This window comes from Carettochelys insculpta, chromosome 3 (genome assembly GCF_033958435.1).
Source record: "Carettochelys insculpta isolate YL-2023 chromosome 3, ASM3395843v1, whole genome shotgun sequence".
Taxonomy (NCBI): Eukaryota; Metazoa; Chordata; order Testudines; family Carettochelyidae; genus Carettochelys; species Carettochelys insculpta.
This window is the reverse complement of record NC_134139.1, coordinates 101,106,191-101,121,164: the sequence shown is the minus strand read 5'-3', so window position 1 is coordinate 101,121,164 and position 14,974 is coordinate 101,106,191.

The window sequence follows — 14,974 nt, the reverse complement described above, 5'->3', positions numbered from 1 at the left end:
CACCATTCATATTACTCTTGCCAGTCCCTCAGCCAGTAGCTGGCCAGACTGTCTGTGGCTGGACACCTACTTGTTAGAGCACACCACACCCTCTACTCCCTGAGCATCTGACAGCCTCAGCCTCTCAAAGTAAAAGGAATTATGGTCACATGCCACCCTGCCCAAACACTTATCTACACATGCTATTTATGAAAGGTCACCCATCATTCCCAGCATGAAAACAAGGTTGCCAGAAAACACCAAGGCAAATTGCTGTGGAAGCCAAGCTGAGAAACCTGAGACACAGCTGGGAAAGCATTAGGAAACTTACGAGAAACAGACAGAAGTGGAGAAGCTTCGTTATTGTCCTAAGCACCAGAAGCTTAATGGAAACAGTGAAGATGATGATGATGATGATGATGATTAGTGACAGAGAAGTAGCCATGTTAGTCTGTATTCTATCAAAACAAAACAGCAGCCATGTAGCAATTTAAAGACTGACAAAATAATGTATTAGGTGATGAACTTTCATGGGACAGACCCACTTCTTCAGATCATAGCTGTCAGCTAGCACTTTAATGGAGTGGGCCTTTCTGTTAATGACCTGAAAGTCTGTGTTTTACTGGAAAGGAACTTTAACAGTCGTTTACAGAGAGAGTGTCATTTATATTCAAATTCGACACATTAACACATGGTTTGAACCAGGACAGCAATTACTTGGCCCATGATAAGAACTCTTTTACATACTTTGTTTTATCTAACTCTTAACTTCCCCACCTCACACCCTCCTCCTGCCACCCTTCTTCTCTTCGAATTTGCCAACTTTCATAACAATTTTTCTGATTTCTCAACCTTAATTACAATTTTTAGACCTCTGTGCTTTACATATTGAGTCTGTTCTGGTATGGCTATGGTCTGAAGAAGTGGGTCTGTTCCACGAAAGCTCATCACCTAATAAATTATTTTGTTAGTCTTTAAAGTGCTACTTGACTGCTTTTTTGTGGTGATGATGATGATCATGATAACCTATGAGTCATAGGTGGTCTTAGTAGGCCAAAGTCTTTCAAACCTTTCCTCAAATATTGCCCCTCTTTTTGGATCCTGATGATATGCTGAATTAAAGAAGGCTTAGAGTCAGTTTAAACTCATTATTTTCATACCCAAAGCCCTTTCTTGCTCTATTGGTCTCTAAAAACCCAGTCGGAACCATATATGCACGAGACCCCAGGGATGGTGCTTGCAGCTTCAGAGACTAGCCTTAATCCTCCTCCCACTGTTTTTCATTCCTAGAGAAGCTGTGGTAACCTTCCCTCATGGAGTTACACATCATTCTTGGAGGATCTGTATGTGTGTGAAAATTCATAACTAATCCAATATGTCACTAAATTCCTTCAAAGGAACTGCATATGGTTGCAACATCTGTCACAGTGGGAGGACTCCTTTCTTGACTGCCGTTATAAGTGAGTTTGGTTACCTGGGAAAACAGAGGAATTGATTTATTAGTCTACCACTCTTTTCTTGATGGCACAAACATCCCTGGTGCACAGGGTTTCTTGAGACTAAAGCTCAAGTGTTCCTAGGAGTCCCATGTTGAAATATTAGCAGCACATCAAAGTTCTAAAACATTATGTTAAAATACAGCTGGGGGAGTGGGGTTAGATAGGAAATGATCCTTTCCAGTGACTAGATTTATTTAATTTTGTCTTATATATGTGGGAAAAAATGTTGAGTGGCAAATCTCTTGTAACAGATGAAATTTGCTGATAATTTAAGGAGTAGTACACCAGTATCGCTGAGACATCTGATATGAATTAAACATAAGTCATGTGGGCACCCAGTGAATTGACTTACTGGAATCCACTTCTCTGTGCTTCTCAAAGCTCCAGATGGATGCTGCCGTGTATCAATGTTTCTCTAGCCATTTGGTTTGCTCGTACTGTACAGGATAGCAGGTGTATGTATATCAGAACTGGGAGAAAAAAAAACATTTTGGCACAGTATAGTGTCTGTTCACCTAATTAGGTTCTAGTTTTCCATGCTTCAAAGAGGAACTTTGTAACTTCCTTTTGTGCAAAACATTAAAATAAAGACTGCCCCCTAAAACACTTTTTTTATTCATGCTTCTGTAACCTCTTTGGGAGTGTCTGTTGCCGTGTTCCCATGAAAATGCACAGAGGATATGAGACCTTATAGTCACCAGCTTCAGGGGCTTGACTGTTTAGCTCAAGCTCTGTGTTCAGGTCTGAAAATCATTGTTTCAATCCCTAGCCTGTTAGCTTACAGGTTGGCTATCACACTTGCTCATTACAGACTATTGGTTTTTAATGTGTGACTATCTCATGTGGTTATTAAACATACCATGCCACCTATCTCTTTATTGTATCTACAGTGAGATCTCATGATTTCCACACATACCAGGCACAGCAAGATGAGACAGCAACTGTGTTCCAGCCATTGATCAAAGATAGATCCTGTTGAAATTAACAATAATCAAATAGCTATAGAAGATTTCTGATGGATAAAAATAGAAACAAAAATGTTTGTGATTCTTTGTTCCTGTTTCCCCAACTAGTTCTCAGTACTTCTGAATAATTTGGCTTATATTGTGATTTGAAAGGTCTTACTAGTAAATATATATAATTATGTGATCTAAAGACTAAAAAATACATGCTTTAAAAACACCAAATTTTGTCTAAATAGTGTTGAACGTTACATCTATTTTAATGTGTTATCACATTGCAATGACAGCCATTGATAATGATTTACTTAAAAGAGGTTTTGCAATTAAACTATGTCTATACTGGCAACATACAGCTGGTAATACTAAAACAAAAAAACTCATTCAGACGTTGCCTTGCTGGCATTCAAATCACACTAGCAATTAAACTTTACAAAAAAAAATGTGCTGTTTTTCTCAAATGTCTCTTGCTAGCAGATGCGACATGCAAAATACAAACTGATCGCATAGCACTGTACTATGATGCAAAACATCACATATGTGAGGGAAAACACAAGATACAAAATGAATAGTTTAATCATATACAAATATAAAGCCAAAGCAACTGGAATAGAGTAGGTTTAGAATGGTCACTTGTCAAGAACAACCAACCACATAATTCTCATCGTAAGTCAGTAAGAGTTAAACTCCTAACTGCCAAGGTCTGCCTTGAAAAATTTTCCCCAAGAATATAGTAATCATTACTTGATTCAGTAGCCTGGGTAGTTCCCTGTCATATTCTTTTGCTCCTGCAGTTGATAGGCCAAATTCTGTCATGGTGCCAAATTTCTACCAAACTGGGCGCATTTTGATGCATAAGCAATGTTAAAATGCATTTGTATTATAGCTGGGTGTAGATGTCTCTACAGTACCCCTAAAACAGATTATTCCAACTTCTTGCTGGTATATTCGGTGTTTCCCAAATTTTTGGAAACAGTGCCCCCATCAGGGAATTGAAATTCATTATGATTTGTTGAAACTCTGAAACACATTTTAAGGCCTACTTAATCCATATTTCTGCACCCTGCCAGTTAATCCTTCACACCTCCTTCCCTTTCACTCATTGGGAAATGCTAGTGTAGGACTTCTTAATGCTTCCTTCCCTTCTTGCATGTCTTGAGGAGCTTATACAGTTTAGAGTGATGACATTTAAAATGATATTGACATCTCTTAGGACCCTGTGAAATCAACAGGCTCCTCAGGAATAATTTATTTAAGCTCTCTGCAAAGTCAAGCAGTTCCAGTTATACATGTTTTTCATTTTGCAAAGTTTCTTCACAGGTTCATTGGCTTGAGTTTAGCTTTATTTAAAACAAAAAAGCTGAAACTCCAGCTGAGAGATATTTGTGTATAAGCGTTGAACTTTGCACCTCACACCTAAGAAAATAACTGACCAAACTCATTTAAAATACATGTGGTCACATTCTAGATTCCCTGGGGCTTCTGAGTGTCCTCATCAGAATAACCACTAGAGACACATCAACTCATGTTGTATGTCTCGGGTATTGACCCCAGTAAAGTGACTCAGATCATGTGACTGTGAGCAGGAAATGAATTTCATTTCTCTTTCCAGCAATCCTATGAATAAGAATATTATTACATCTCCAAATAGAGTGCATTACAATACTGTTCGCTTGTACATGACAGAGGTTATCCTATTCTACTCTCTCACAGCCATTGTAAAGCTTACACAAGTACAGCTCTTCCAAGTAGTGGACAGGCTGGTGGATGCATACTATTTCTCTCACTAAACTTAAAAAAAAACAAACTATTATTTTGGATAAAAAAACACCCTAAACCAAAACAAATAATCACCAAAATGAATCAAGTTTTTCAGACATTTGATTCATTTAGTTGTTGAGATGCTTTTAGTTCTGATTCTTTTTTTTTTTGCATTGTGTTTAATTTCTGGATGCTTTTTGCCTTTTTAATTTAAATATAGCTAACTTTTTAATTGAAATATTATTCCAAAATGAAAGGTCAAAAAATTTCTTTCTGTAACAGTCAGAATGAATTGTTTTGACTTTGTTTGGAAAATTATGCAAATGTTTTCAGCTTAACTTCTCCCCATCATCAACAACCATGGGCTCATCAACCATTGGTGTCAAATATATCTCCCACTATTCCTTTCCATCTTTCCTTGTCCATTGTGGAGTGGCTTAGTTTCTGTAAACTAGCTCTGCACCAATTTACTGTATCATCTATCCATCCTCTGTGGGGCCTTCCTCTCCTATTCACGCAATACAACCTGAATTCACAAGCATGGTGCTGTATCCCTCTTTCCTACCCATAATCACAAGAGTTGGCAAAATTGATGGAGCCAGGAGTCCAGCAGAGCTAGCGGACGCAAAAGACAAAAGGGTTGCCTGTCAAAAATGTTCATGTTTCCTGGCCCCTTGCTTTTTTTATAGCATTCAAATGAATACCACTCCCAAATAAATGTGCAGAATTTAACTCTTCTAGAATGCACTTATCCATCTCCTTTGAATTTAACGGGGATATATGGAGAATGAATTACTAGATTTATTATAAAGGATTATGAAATTGAAGCATAATGTTTTCTTGTGATCATAGCAACATTTACAGAGAAACAAAGAACGTTTCCCCAAAAATATACTTAATATTGTATATTTTCTTTTGTTCCTTGGACAAGAAAATGTTATTTCAGAGTTTTCAGTGATATATATAATTATATGTTGAAAATGTATTTAACCAGCTACTATAGAAATCAGAAGCATTTTGAAAAGAAATGAACCTCCTACAGGTTTTGAATTTCCTACCTTCACATAACAAGGTAGCTTTCAGCGCTATTTACTCATTTGGTTCAAATCACGACTGTAAGTCTCAATATTTTTCAAGTGTTTATAATTGCAGAAGAAAAATGGAACATTTTAAAAACCGAATCTGAAATAAGCACTTCAATAATGGCACTTTTTTGATACACATCGACAATAATCTGGAGCTATGTCTCCACTAGCCCCTTCCTTTCAGAAGGGGCATGGTAATGAGTGAGGTCAGAAGATGCTAATGAGGTGATTCCATGAATATGCAGCACTTCATTAGCATAATGGCAGCTGCAGCGATTTGAAAGTGTCATTTTCAAATTGTGCACCACTTGTGGAGACGGGGGGGATCTTTCAAAAGGACCCCTCTAGTCTTCAAAAGCTCCTTCTTCCCAACACTAGACAGGAAGAAGGGGCTTTCAAAGTCCGGGGGGTCCTTTTCGAAGGCCCCCGTCTCCCTGGGCAGTGCGCAATTCGAAAGCGGCACTTTCGAATCACTATGGCCTCCATTATGCAATTAGTATACAGATGATACCATGTATGGAAGCTGATTGCCGTTAGGTAGGAGTGGAGCAGGTAAAAAATTCTGGAATGTGAGTTGTCAAGCAGACAACGTCAGGTCATACTGTGACAATATCAAAAGGGAGACAAAGAAAAAGAGAATCGGACCCTACTTACAAGGGCTGAAACCATGATACAGCAACTCTTTGAAGTAAGCTTACGTATTTATAAATAACAAGAAGTCTTATAGCACCTTACAGACTAATAAATGCATGAGATCATGAACTTTTGTGGGTATAACCCACTTTTTCAGGTTATTGGAATAGAAGTAGGTCTTACCCATGAAAGCTCATGACCTCATACATGTGTTAGTCTTTAAGGTGCTACAGGACTGCTTGTTATTTGTGATGCTACAGACTAACATGGATACCCCTGAGATTATATATTTATTGTTATTCTTATTCTTATTGTTATGATCATTTTGTTGTTTAGATATTTATCTGTTGATTTGAAGTATTTCCAAATCATATTGGTAGAAATCCAAGCTTGAAAACATGGACTGATTTCAGGTTCTAATTACTTCCCAACTGGCTATTTATCACATTCCTAACCCTATTATTTTTTTTTTCAAATATTTATTCCTTTTCTGGTTCTGGGCCTGTCATACCCCTTCAATCTTAATAAAGATTTTGTTTTGCTTCCACTCTAAGGCCACGTCTACACATGCACGCTACTTCAAGGTAGCGGTGCCAACTTCGAAACAGCGCCCATCACGGCTACACGTGTTGGGCGCTATTTCGAAGTTGAAATCGATGTTAGATGGCGAGATGTCGAAGTCGCTAACCCCATGAGGGGATGGGAATAGCGCCCTGCTTCGAAGTTGAACGTCGAAGTAGGGCACGTGTAGACGATCTGCGTCCCGCAACATCGAAATAACAGGGTCCGCCATGGCACCCATCAGCTGAGGGGTTGAGAGACGCTCTCTCTTCAGCCCCTGCGGGGCTCTATGGTCATCGTGTGCAGCAGCCCTTAGCCCAGGGCTTCTGGCTGCTGCTGCTGCAGCTGGGGATCCATGCTGCATGCACAGGGTCTGCAACCAGTTGTCGGCTCTGTGGATCTTGTGTTGTTTAGTGCAACTGTGTGTGGGAGGGGCCCTTTAATGGAGCGGCTGGCTGTTGAGTCCGCCCTGTGACCCTGTCTGCAGCTGTTCCTGGCACCCTTATTTCGATGTGTGCTACTTTGGCGTGTAGACGTTCCCTCGCAGCGCCTATTTCGATGTGGTGCTGCCCAACGTCGAAGTTGAACGTCGACGTTGCCAGCCCTGGAGGACGTGTAGACGTTATTCATCGAAATAGACTATTTCGATGTCGCTACTTCGAAATAAGCTATTTAGATGTAGCGTGCACGTGTAGACGTAGCCTAAGATTGTTTAGCCAGTTATATTTCAAACACATTATACTCATCATGCTATTGTACATTGGACAGAGTGATTCTTTTGAATGAAACAATGCAGCTCTGTTATACAACATACAGTAGTGTACTCTAAGGACATAGGCTGAATCTCTCAACCTTGAGAAAGAAAAAGCTAAGAGAAGTCTGCATCAAGATACTGCAATGTTCTGATCAGTGATTTTCTTTAACCAGTCTGTTTACTGCCTGAATCTGGGCTGTCTTCACTTTCGAATTGATTAGCCCACAGTACTTGATTTGTCCCTGTCATTGTGAGGAAGTTAATGATTGCTTTTAAATAAAATTAAGCAGCTCTGATGTCTGCCTCTGTTGCAGAGGGGCTTGTGAGGGAGTAAAATGCTGCAAGATTTCTGGTTGAATTTAGGACACAAGAGTTGTGGTTTCTCATCATCCCATATCCTGTTCTTCAGTGCCATTTCTTCTGGTGCTTGGTTCTGGCCAGTGAGAGATAACTGGGTCAACTTTTCATGGAGATTGTCAATGGTTATCATGAGGAAGCCAAGTTCTTGTCTTCTCTGAACAAAACTATTATGTAGCCTTTCCTCAAGAAATGGACACAACATTTAAAATTAGAACCTGATGATGTCTCATATTCCATTTCTGGTTAAGATTACAGAAAAGATCGTGACTGGAACTGGGTGAAAAATAATATGCCTTTTTCATGAAAGTGTTTACAGAAAAGTGTCCTTTTTCAAAGCAAAATTTCCAAATTCAGAGGATTTTTTTTCCAGCCAGCTTTAGTTATGACCAGTCAGAGTGCATTAGGTATCTGTGGCCTAGTTTGCAATTGTCAGTATGGGTGAAGGCTTGGGACCTTAACAGAAACTACTGTAGAAACATTGGTGCAGAATGAGATGGTCATATCAACAGCATTCCCTATTGGCTGCCTCTGATACTGTTGTTCACAGGGTAATGCTCAGTAGGCCTGGTTCAAATATTTTTAAAAAATGTTTTCTTTGTTTGATTTTACTGGTATTTCAGGGTTTGTCTAAACAGAATTTTAATTACAAAGCTGAGAAACAAAATAATTCACTGAAAACTCAAAAATCAGTATCAAGGTAAAATATTTCAGTTTTCAGACAAAAAATACAGGCATTTGAATTTTTACCAAACCCTTCCCCACTCCACTAATGCCAGCTAGCATGTGCTGCAGAACTGTTTCCAGTATTTTTAACCGTCTCTGGACTATAGTGTACCTGGAAAGGACAGCTCTTGAGAGGTTCTGCTCCTTCCTTGCTAAACACTACAAAATGGTGGTGTTGGGTAATTGTTTGGCATCCAAAAGTCAGACAACATGTGGACTTCCAGCTGTTCTTCTGTCTTGTTTAAAATGCCAGCAAGGTTACTGAGGATATGTGGGCTTCAGTGCTTTCAATACATGGTTTCTAACCAAAACTAGCCAAGGTTGCTGAATGCCTGGTCCAGTGTTTGGGTGCAATTGAGACATGGATGTAGCTGTGTGGAACATAATCTGGATAAGGCTGGGTAATTTTCGGTCTTTGGGAATTGTTGATCCCCAGTTCTGTTGACCAATCATATCATAGCAGTATTAAAGAAGGCTTTTTTCTATCTTTGTCTGGCTTGGTGAATGCAAAATTTTCCTTTGAATATGGACCTTGATACTCTGATCTATGCCCATGTGACCTCAAGGTTTGACTGCTACAATGTGGTCGTCAAGGGGTTATCTCTTCACTTAACACATAAAGGGAAGCTGGTACAGAACATAGTAGCCCATTCTTTAGTAATATGTCTTGTTCAGAGAACACATGAATCAGCTGTTTTGTGCTCTTCGCTGTCTGCCTACTGGTTTACAAATGGAATCATAGCTCTTGGTCTTGACCTATAAGGCAGCATTCCTTCTTTAGAGATTGTCAATTTCCCTCTGGCATACTGACACTGCTGCAAGTAAACCGGAGGCTCTTCAAGCACAGCATTCTCCAGGATAGTATTTAAGCCTGGAACCTTTTTCTATCTTTATCCTGTTGGTCTGAAATAGCTTAAATTTGTTGACTCCAGGGCACAAAGAACAATAAATCTATTGATCAAAGTTTCTGGAGATAGAGGGTTGCTGCTCCTGTGTGGGAGGGGAGTGCTGTTTGGCTTGACTTTCTCTGTGCTCGTTATTTTGGGGTGTGGTGTGGTGAATGCCTTTACTTTGATTGTATTTTGTGTTTGACAAAATCGTTTAGAAGTGAGGATTGGTTCTTTTTAATAGCTGTTTTAGCTAAAGACATAAAATGAACTGCCAGTTCAAAATTATGTCCCCTTGTACAGAAGTCTCTTCATATGCTTAAGGCTTTCATAGCAAGATGACAAAAGCTAATCTGATTGAATTAAAAATCTATGCAGGGAAGAGGTTTAAATGAAGGCCAGTTACCTAATAGCTTCTAGACTCTGTGAGTTGTCTGCTGTAGACTTAGCCCCTTGAGACATTCTCCTGTGAGATTGTCAGCACTCAACGTGGAGCTCATTTACACTCTGTGGCACCTTAGCTTTAATGTGACAGGGTCACAAATAAGAATGCTCATTTGGTTAAGTCAATATGTCCTTTGAAGCCTGTAAATCCACTAGCCCAGCCTCCTTCTCTTGCAATGATGTATATCAGACACAAAAGGTGGGCTAGGTTGCATCTTTTATTGGACCAACTTTTGTTAGTGAGAGAAACTACAGAGTTCAGCTTGCGTCAAGCTCTTCTTCGGATCTGGGAAGTATATGTGTCTGCTGGATAAATTAGAAGTGTTAAAGAACCCTTCAACAGTTAAGTACAAAATAGAAAGTTGGTGGCCAGCAGCCAAGTGGCAGCCAGAGTATTTGCTCGTGGTAAAAATCAATCACTGAGCTATAATAATGAGAAACTAAAAGCAGCATAGAATATGCATTTATGGGGAGACCCTGTGCATAGATCTCAAAATAAGCCATAGAGAATGTAAGGAGATGTAAAGACAGTGGCACTATTTCTGATATGCTCCATCCAGATCTTTTGAAGAGGAAAATGTTAAACCTGTTTTTGCATTCACCCCCTTTCCTCTTGTAAACCTTTTTGCTAAAATGAAGGCCACAGATATCAATAATGTCAATGATTATAGACTGTTCACATTGTTTATTCAAAGGTTTATGTTAAGTCATGGAAAGACAATAGATGTGCTGGATGCCAATCACTTCCCATAGCCATGAAAATGTTTACATTTTTTGTGCTAGAAACAAGGGAAATATGTACAAATTATAAAGAAAGAACTCCAGGAATTCCAAACCCCGGTTTAAAGAAGAAGGTATGTGTAAAATGAAGGGACTTTAAAATAGTCTACTAAAATCTATTTTCCTTAACAGTTAGTTTAATTCTTTGGTGTTTTTAAAGATGTAGTGGTGATGGAGAAGTACATTAAAAGCTAACAGAGATCAGTATAAAAAATCTTATGGCAAGTAGACATTTGATCATGATACATAGAAAAGTTAAAAAAAAGGAAAAGGCAAAAATATAAATCTCAAAATCTTTACGTTACATATTAAATATGTGTAGATTTGTAGTTTATTTGTTTAATAGATTTTTGTTTCATTTGTCATTGAAGGAAAAAAAGAGTTCTGAATGAATTTTAGATAAACTACAGTTATTAACACAAACAGATTCTCCCTCAGCTGTTAGGAATCAGACTTCAGAATTGTCAATTGGTATGTTTTGCCCCCTCTCTAACTAATCCTAGTAACCATTTCTATACTTCTCACTCAGCCTGATATATTAAGTTGCTGCATATTTGCTTTTCCTTTGGAACACTGTAGTTCTCCCTGCCTATCTTTATTCTCTGTTTCTATGGCTACGTCTACATGTGCACGCTACATCGAAATAGATTATTTCGATTGTAGCGACATCAAAATAAGCTATTTTGATGAATAACGTCTACACGTCCTCCAGGGCTGGCAACGTCGACGTTCAACTTCGACGTTGGGCAGCACCACATTGAAATAGGCGCTGCGAGGGAACGTCTACACGCCAAAGTAGCACACATCGAAATAAGGGTGCCAGGAACGGGTGCAGACAGGGTCACAGGGAGGACTCAACAGCAAGCCGCTCCATTAAAGGGCCCCTTCCAGACACAGTTGCACTAAACAACACAAGATCCACAGAGCCGACAACTGGTTGCAGACCCTGCGCATGCAGCATGGATCCCCAGCTGCAGCAGCAGCAGCCAGAAGCCCTGGGCTAAGGGCTGCTGCACATGGTCACCATAGAGCCCCGCAGGGGCTGGAGAGAGAGCATCTCTCAACCCCTCAGCTGATGGCTGCCATGGCGGACCCCGCTATTTCAATATTGTGGGACGCAGATGGTCTACATGTTCCCTTCTTCGACGTTGAACGTCGAAGTAGGGCACTATTCCCATCCCCTCATGGGGTTAGCGACTTCGACGTCTCGCCGCCTAACGTCGATTTCAACTTCGAAATAGCGCCCAACACGTGTAGCTGTGACGGGCGCTATTTCGAAGTTGGCGCTGCTACTTCGAAATAGCATGCACATGTAGACACGGCTTATATGTTGTACATTTTAGCTGCGTCTACACGTGCACGCTACTTCGAAGTAGCGGCACCAACTTCGAAATAGCGCCTGTCGCGTCTACACGCGTCGGGCGCTATTTCGAAGTTAACTTCGACGTTAGGCGGCGAGACGTCGAAGTCGCTAACCTCATGAGGAGATAGGAATAGCGCCCTACTTCGACGTTCAACGTCGAAGAAGGGAACATGTAGACGATCCGCGTCCCGCAACGTCGAAATTGCTGGGTCCTCCATGGCGGCCATCAGCTGGGGGGTTGAGAGATGCTCTCTCTCCAGCTCCTGCGGGGCTCTATGGTCACCGTGGGCAGCAGCCCTTAGCCCAGGGCTTCTGGCTGCTTCTGCGGCAGCTGGGGATCTATGCTGCAGGCACAGGGTCTGCAACCAGTTGTCAGCTCTGTGTATCTTGTGTTGTTTAGTGCAACTGTGTGTGGGAGGGGCCCTTTAAGGGAGCGGCTGGCTGTTGAGTCCGCCCTGTGACCCTGTCTGCAGCTGTGCCTGGCATCCCTATTTCGATGTGTGCTACTTTGACGTGTAGACGTTCCCTTGCTGCGCCTATTTCGATGTTGGGCTGAGCAACGTCGAAGTTGAACATCGATGTTGCCGGCCCTGGAGGACGTGTAGACGTTATTCATCGAAATAGACTATTTTGATGTCGCAACATCGAAATAAGCTATTTCGATGTTGGCTGCACGTGTAGACGTAGCCTTTGTGTCACGGAAACTTTATTTTATTTTTTTATTTTGGACTTTATTGTTCTTGAAACAAAACTTAATTTTGCTCAGAATCATATTTTTCCAAGTGAAACTAAAAAGGCATTTGTTAAATTTATTTTTAGGTTGCAATAAATGTATCTATATATCATGTTATATTTTGCTTTCTATAGTGTGTATACTTTTGTTTGTAAGTGTTCAAAATGTACGGACCTATCCCAAGGAGAAAATTTTTGATCCTTCAGATCACATATAATTGAATTGTATATACTTGCAGCATACCTTGCCAATTCAAGGACATAAAAATCTGAAAATCTACATTAACCAGTTAAAAACGTTTAAAAAGAATGCATAATGATGTTAATATTTTGCTAAATTGTTTTGTTATGATAATATTTTAAAATGCCTATGAAGTTATGAATTAAAACTGGCATAAACAGATTATCTCAGGCATTTATATGTGAATATGCAAAAATACCTTCTCCTTTTATGTTTTACTTTAAAAGGTATCATCTGAAAGTTGAACCCACAGCTGAAAACTGACTGAAGCAGAAACTAAATTGAAACAGGCATTAGCCTCAGCTCTGATGTTGGTTCATCCTATCTATTCACCAGGGATGGCAGGTATCAAAGGCAGTGGAAAGCTGAATCTTACCAAACAGCCTTGCTGTGTTCCCAGGAATGCCATGAGTTCTTGATCTTTCATGTCCCTTCAGGACAGGACTGGGGCCAGACAGCCTGCAACTGGAGTCTGGGGAGACTAGGGCTGTTGCCTTCATCAGTGCTCTGGCCAGGGGAGTTGCAATGGGGCTGCCCACCTGAGGCTCTGGCTAGGGTTGGGGGTACGATGGCGATGCTGCCTACCTGAGGCTCTCTGGCTGGGGTCAGGGCATTGCAGCAGTGACTGGAGTGTGTGTTGGAGTGAAGTGTCCATGCCACACACACTGTGCTCAGGGTCTGGGCAGTGACCACTCTGTGCTCGGTGGGGGGTGCTGGAATTGGCCTGGAGAACAGGGTCCAGCAGTGGTGGTGGAGAGTTCTGGGAACCAGAAGGAGACAGAAGAAATTGAGAGGGATAGGGCCCACATTCCCTCTAATCATTCCCATTCATGTGCAGATATTTTCCATCTATGTGTGGAATACATTTTTGTATGTGCACAAAGGCATGTGCAAATGTGCACCACCAGCAGAAACACAAAACCTAGCTGTGGGAGCTCTGCTAATCAGTTGGGTGGTATCTGAATCTCTCTTGAGTGGCTGCACAAGCACTCAACTTACAGGGAACACTAGGGCTATGTCTACACAAAAGGGCTTTTTCTAACAAAAACAGGCTTTTGTTGAAAAAAACCACAGAGCATTTACAGGCTCTGGTTGGCTGTTCTGTCAAGAGTGTAGCCAGGAAGTCTGGCTGCTCTTCCAATCTGCTTTTGTGCGGACGTGATGTGTTGACAGAAGTTTTGCCAGAAGATCTCTTCCGACAGTAACTTCTGTCAACAGATGCTTCTACTGTAGACATTGCCTAGGAGAAGTTTGGCAGAAGGGGAAAGGAGGGTCAGGGGAATGGGGAGAGGGCCAGCTTCCAGTAACTGCTGGTTTACCTGCTACAACCATTTGTGTTGGAACTAGCTGTGACAAAGGTAGCACAGTCAGCTGCCTTGATTCAGCACAGGAATTCAACACGCAGATCACTTGCTTATGCATGTCAGGTATTAGCTGCTGCAGAACAAAACTAAATTTAATGTGAGAAATATGTGGTTTCTGATTTCGACTATTAAGCATTTTGCTTATATTGTGGAACTATCAGAAATACTAACTCTCCCACCTTATCTTTGATTATCAATGTATCACACATCTCACTTCAATCCATGTTATTGGCCAGGCACTAAAGGAAACCCAGGAAATGGATCACTGGTTAATTAATCAAAATAATGATGAAGCTGGAAATATGTGACAGCTATGAGTAACATGAAATGCAATGGGTACACACAGATTCAGAAACATTTGAAAAGCTTTTAAAGATATCAAAATGGGAAAAACATCCAGCCTCCTTGCCAATCAATATTTGTTCCATAGATATAGGAATGAAACAAAAGTAGTCACTGAGATTGATATCTTCTAAAATACAGTTGTGGAAACAACATCCCATTTTGATTACAGGTATGCTACAGAAGAATTGCACATTTATTTATGAGTTTCCCTGGCAATAATTGAGAAGAAGGAGGTGTATGAGACAATAGCACATATTTACTCCATGGAAGTCCTCAGAGATTCAGTTTTTAAGAACTGTGTACCTCAGACACTGGTAAAACACTCACATGGATGGTTACGAGTGCCTCTCTGGACTGCTATACAAAGGTGTATGCTACACGTATTTGTTGATGTGTTGCCATATGGAGCATGCAACCCATCTGCAGTATAGATCATAGTAAAGAGACAGAAACACAAGAAATGATGCTTCTCGACTGTCCAGTATAGGTGAGTACCTCAAAAAG